Source organism: Hypomesus transpacificus, chromosome 17, assembly GCF_021917145.1.
Source record: "Hypomesus transpacificus isolate Combined female chromosome 17, fHypTra1, whole genome shotgun sequence".
Classification (NCBI taxonomy): domain Eukaryota; kingdom Metazoa; phylum Chordata; class Actinopteri; order Osmeriformes; family Osmeridae; genus Hypomesus; species Hypomesus transpacificus.
The window spans coordinates 10,933,724-10,939,971 of NC_061076.1; positions in this window are offsets into that span (position 1 = coordinate 10,933,724).

Genomic DNA, 6,248 nt, shown 5'->3' on the forward strand with positions numbered 1-6,248 from the left:
CAAGTGGTACATCATCAAGGGTCATATTTGTTGCCGGAAGAAAAAAAAAATCAAAGATGGCCTCTAGTAGCTCAAAACAAGACGAAAGACAAACTTTTGTCGGATGTTTTAGATGCATATTAGTGAACGTATATCTATTATTTCGATCTGTAGTTGGTTGTACAAAAGTAACATGTGTTGGAAGTGATAGCCAAGTCAAGGAAAACGGATAATTTTATGGTTTACTAGGTGACGTGAGTAAAGCGTGAGTTATTTTTGGTTAGCTATTAGCTAACATTAGCTAAACTAATTTGTTTGAACGTTTTCATATGGATAATAAAGGTAAACTTTCTCAAAATATACAGTACATCAAGACGTATGTTTATAATATACACGTAGTCTAATTTTGAAGAGTTTATTGTTACGTAATAAGCCAAACTGGACATTCTAAGGACGCGTTCTAAACATACGGGTATGTCCGTACGCTCCAGGGACCAGCCAGGACTGGACATACCGGTATGTTCGTACGCTTCAAAGGGTTAATGAGTGTGCCAAATTTCACAACTTTTTACCATACGGTTCTAGGGGCTGCCATAGACTCCAATGACAGAAGATGTGTAATAATAATAATAAATATAGCTGCAAGCAGCAATGGAGGGGCCAAGCAGTCCAGAGCAAGACATGGCCTCCATAGCACTTGCGCAACAATTACGTCACAACAACCTGTTGCACTCATGCAACACACCAAGTTTGGTTGAAATATCTGTTTGCGTTCCAAAGTAGTGAGTGTTCAAAGTGTTTTTTTTCTGGTATAACACCAGGCCTCCTCTGCTACTCGTTGGAACGATGGAACCAAAGTTTGGTGACAATCGCACAAATGGTTGCTGAGTTACGCTCTCACGTGTCTGTTGCGGCTTCGCCGCCGCCTTTGATCGTCTCTACCAAAGAAACGGTTTTGAAAATGGAAAATCCATCCGACACCTTTTTGAAGCTTGGTCTGTAGATCATCTGTGCCAAATTTAGTAAACATTGGACACAATTTGGGGCGTGTAAAAGGTTTTTACACTTTTCCATTAAATCCAAAATGGCGGCCGCGTCAATTCGGTTGTTATGAAATATTATCGATGGTCAAGCTTGATATCTCAGAAGACATCAACAGACAAAGAAATGACTTTATTAAGGTAAACACTTCAACAGTTATTAGCCAAAACACGTTAATGCTTCCGGCCACGCCCCCTTTTACTCAAATGACACCATTTTTGAAAGACATACTCAGAATAAGGTTCCGAGTAGGCATACCAAATTTGGTGTCACTGCCTTAAAGAACTGCTGAGATATGACATCATTTCCTGTTTGGTGGCTGCAATGCTGATTTTGATTGGCTCTCACGGACAAACGGTTGTGGAGATCAAAATGCTCTACCATAACTTTTGTAAGGCTTGGTCTGAAGAGCATATCTGGTCATTTTGAAGAAGATTTGACAAAAATTTCAGGAGGAGTAGGCTTTCAAAGGTTATTGATAAAACCGGAAATAGCGGATAATCTATACAACAGGAAATTGACGCCATTCGGTGCATTGAACTCGGCTTGATCCAGGGAATCCAATGGTACCTCATTTTTGAAAATGGGTCATAAAGTTCAAAAGTTGCGTGTGTAAACACAACTCCAACTTTGACCCGTTGGTGGCACTAGAGTGCCAAAGTATGGGACATGAAACTTTGTGAATTGGACCAGGGGGCTGTCCCCAATGAGTGTGCCAAATTTCACAACTTTCGACCAAGCGCTTATGGGGGCTGCCATAGACACCCAGTCTTAAGAAGAATAATAATAATAAATATAACTGCAAGCAGTAATGGCGGATTCCTCCAAACATTGCGAACCATTGAAAAATGTATATTCTTGACAAATTGGAACTGTATAGAAAAATCTATGCTGCAGAATTACCAATGGGATACCAAATCTGAAATATAATACCATCAAGATCCACAAGGGCCTTTATTTCAACCCAAGGAGTGAAGGGAGGGGGCTTGGTTAGCCTATCCATTCCAGAAAGCCTTTGTGCTTTAGGGCGTGGAATGTAGTGCCACCTATGGGTAATGGTGGGACAGTTGTGGTTTGGTAATTACCCTTGGTCTATACTTTCAAAAAAGCTCGACCAGAGCATACCCCCCGCTCTCAGGGTACCGAGCTTCAGCTCAGTCATGATGCTGGGATGAATGTAGGCCTATATGTAGAGACCAGGGAGACAGACACACCGGCCAGCTGCCCTGATGGGTCCGTGGTAGATCATTAATGCGGGTTGTATCCTACAACGCTCGTGGCCTCCGAGTAGGACATACTGCTGCTGATAGATCAAGACGTTTGGTGGTGGACACATTGCTGGGCGAGAGTGACATTGTCTCTCTTCAAGAAACCTGGATGGCCAAGCAAGATCTGGACAAATTGAACTCCCTACACAAGATGTTTCATGGTGCTGGAGAGTCCACTACCGATCTCAGCATGAGAATGGTTTGTGGGAGGATAGCTGGTGGTGTAGCTATACTGTGGAACATAAAATATGACCCAACGGTAAAGGTGGTGTGGCTTAACGTTGACTGGGCTATTGGGTTGGAGTTTAATCACAATGAAAATAAATGTACTATTGTAAATGTGTACACACCATATGAATCCTATGACCATGAGGATGAATTTCAGAACAGGTTAGCTTTTATTCAGTCCTTCATAGAGGACAATAGTTCATGTTGTGTCTATGTCATGGGTGATTTTAATGCTGACATGTCAGATAAGTGTTTTTTTTTCGCACAACATCTGCAGCAGTTCTGTAATGAAACTAAATTAATGATATCAAGCGTTATTGCTTGATACAAGTTTTACCTATATAAGTGAAACGTGGCACACAACTTCCTGGCTACACCATATTGTAACCACAGCCGATGCTCATGACTCACTGGAAAGTATAGAGATGTGTTATGGGCTGGCCACCACTGATCACATACCAGTTGCTATGCTGCTAAATGTTGAGAGTGTACCCTTGTTGCTGGCCCCCCAAGAAAACTGGACTGGTCAAAATTGACCAAAGAGGTTATGCACAGATATTCTCTATTAACTGACAGCTTACATAGTGATGTTGCATTTTCTAGGGATGCCCTAATGTGCACGGATATGAACTGCAAGGATAAACATCATGCTGAAAAGCTCTGTGCCATGTATGATGATATTGTCAAATGTCTTTATGCTTCCAGTGAACCTTTTATTAATCACAAGAGTAAGGTCCCTAACGCACGGCCTGTCTGGAATGAGTTTGTGTCTGAGCAACATGCTGCTGCTAGAGAAGCCTTTAGAGTCTGGTCAGAGGCAGGCAGACCCAGACAGGGAGTGCTGCTTGATAACAAAAACCTCACAAATGCTAGATTTAAATATGCACTCGTTTCATTAAGAGAAATGAAAACACAATGAGAGCAGACTCGCTGGCCAGAAAGATGCAGAATAACAATCTTACTGACTTCTGGAAGGAGGTCAAGATCATAAATAATAACAGAACTCCCCTCCCTTCTGATATCAAAGGGGTTAGTTGTCCAGAGAAGATTGCTGATCTATGGCATGAGCACTAAAGTAAACTATTTAATTGTGTTAAAAGTAACACAGTGAGAATTGATAATGAATATAAAGGTATCTCTGCAGACTTGATAGTTAGATCAGTAGATATTTATGATGCCATCCACATGCTAGACAACAACAAAGCTTGTGGTATGGATTGCATTTCTGCAGAGCATCTAAAAAATGCCAGTTATAGACTCAGTCCATTTCTAGCCATGTGTCTCACTGGAATTATGGTTCATGGTGTTCTACCGAACTCTATTATGTCAGTACTGTTAGTGCCTGTTGTTAAAGATAAGGCTGGTAAACTGAACAGCATAGACAACTATCGACCCATTGCATTGGCCAGTATCTTGTCTAAAGTGTTTGAGAGAATGATTTGATTGAAATTGGAAATGTATATTCTGACTGCAGAAAATCAGTTTGGTTTTAAAAGAAAACATGGTACTGATCTCTGTATCTATGCTCTGAAGGAGATTGTCTCAGGTACACAAGTCTTAATTCATCTGTATTTTTATGCTTTATTGATGCTTACAAAGCTTTCGATCAAATTTGTCATGAAAAACTGTTTATGAAGCTAATAGCGAGAGGTGTCCCTAAACCTCTTGTGAGGATTTTGGTGTTCTGGTATGCCAATCAAACTTTTCATGTTAAATGGGACAATGTTGTATCAGCTCCTTTCCATGTTGGTAACGGAGTTCGACAAGGAGGAATTTGATTTCCCTTTTTGTTTAATATGGATATGGATGACTTATCAAGCCAGCTGAATAAGACAAATACAGGCTGTCTTGTTGGTGAATCTATTGTCAATCATCTGATGTACGCAGATGATCTGGTTCCACTCAGCCTTTTGCAACAGATGCTATGGGTGTGCTCTCAGTATGGCTTAGATCATGATATAAAATATAATGCAAAGAAAAGCCACATAATGATAGTCAGAAGTAATCAGGACAGGAAATTAACCTTCCCTACCTTTTATTTATCTGGCAGTCCCCTTGGTGTTTGTGAGGAAATAAAATATCTGGGCCATGTCATTTCTGATGATTGGACAGATGACAACGATATGTATCAACAGCGCTGTCAAATATATTCTCAGGCCAATATGATATGAAGGACGTTTTCTATGTGCTCAGATTCAGTTAAATGTTCCCTGTTTAGAACCTACATAACACCATTGTACACTGCTCATTTGTGGTCTATGTACAGGAAAAGGAGTAGACAGATACTGAAAGTAGCCTACAATGATGCTTTTAGATTGCTACTTAATGTGCCAAGGTGGCATAGTGCTAGTCAGTTGTTTGTGTCTAAGCACGTACCAACCTGTAAGGCAATCCTGAGACAACTGATGTATGGTTTCAATGATGCTTTTAGATTGCTACTTAATGTGCCAAGGTGGCATAGTGCTAGTCAGTTGTTTCTGTCTAAGCACGTACCAACCTGTAAGGCACTCCTGAGACAACTGATGTATGGTTTCATGTGTCGACTGGACAAGTTTGAGAACTGAATAGTAGAGGCTCTGGTCAACCCTCTAAAGAGCTGCTATCGATTACTTGGAACTTAAGACTACATTGGCACAAAAGTCTTCATACTTTTTATGCACTGTATTATCTATGTTTTATGTTTTTGTTTTACTCTCTTTTTATAGCTCTATGTCTGTTCTTTTATGTGGAACTTGGCATCTGAAATAAAGATTTATATATATATAAATACATATATATATATCAATGTTTCAGGATTTGTATAACTTTTTACCATTAAATACAAAATCGGAAATGCAATACCAAAAAGATCAGCTTTTGTTAAGAGATCCAAGATCACAAGATCCACAAGGCCTTTGCTAGAGACTAAGGAATGAGTGGGGGCTTGGTCAGCCCACACTCTCCTGAAATGTTGCGTGTGCGTCTTGCCAAGCCCGCGCGTGTGTAAGTTAAGGCTGAGTGTGTGAGGATGTGGAGCACGCGCGGGCAGGAGGAGGGGAGACATTCATTGGAAATTTGGCTAGAAATTAGCCAAGCAAGCATGTTTCAAATATTCACCAAAAATCGACCTTTGATCTTACAGTCAACTTTTTCACAGATTTGTGTTATAAACATTCTCAAGAGTCTTCATATGAACTTGTGATTGAATCAGAGTATCAGTTTTTGACTGGCTGATGTGTAAAGCATTATTTTAGCGTTAACGATAAGTTCAATTTGCTTGATATCAATCATTTTTGGAGATATGAAGTTGCCTTTGCACACGGTAACATGTTGTAGTGTCTTCCATCGATATACCAAGTTTCGTGTTGATATCTCAAAGATTTGCTGAGACATGACTTCACATCCTGTTTGGCGGCTTTTCTGATGAATTTGATTGGCTGTACCGGACAAACGGTTGTGAGGATCAAAATTCTTTTCGATAACTTTTGTGAGGCTTGGTCTGACGATCATCTCTGGTAACTTTGAAGAAGATATGACAAAAATTGTAGGAGGAGTAGGCTTTCAAATGTTTTTGATAAAACCGGAAATAGCGGAAAATCTACATAACCGTAAATTGACGCCATGGGGTGCGTTGAACTCGGCTTGATCCAGGGAATCCAATGGTACCTAATTTTTGAAAATGGGTCATACGGTTCAAAAGTTGCGTGTGTAAACACAAGTCCAACTTTGACCCGTTGGTGGCGCTGGAGTGGT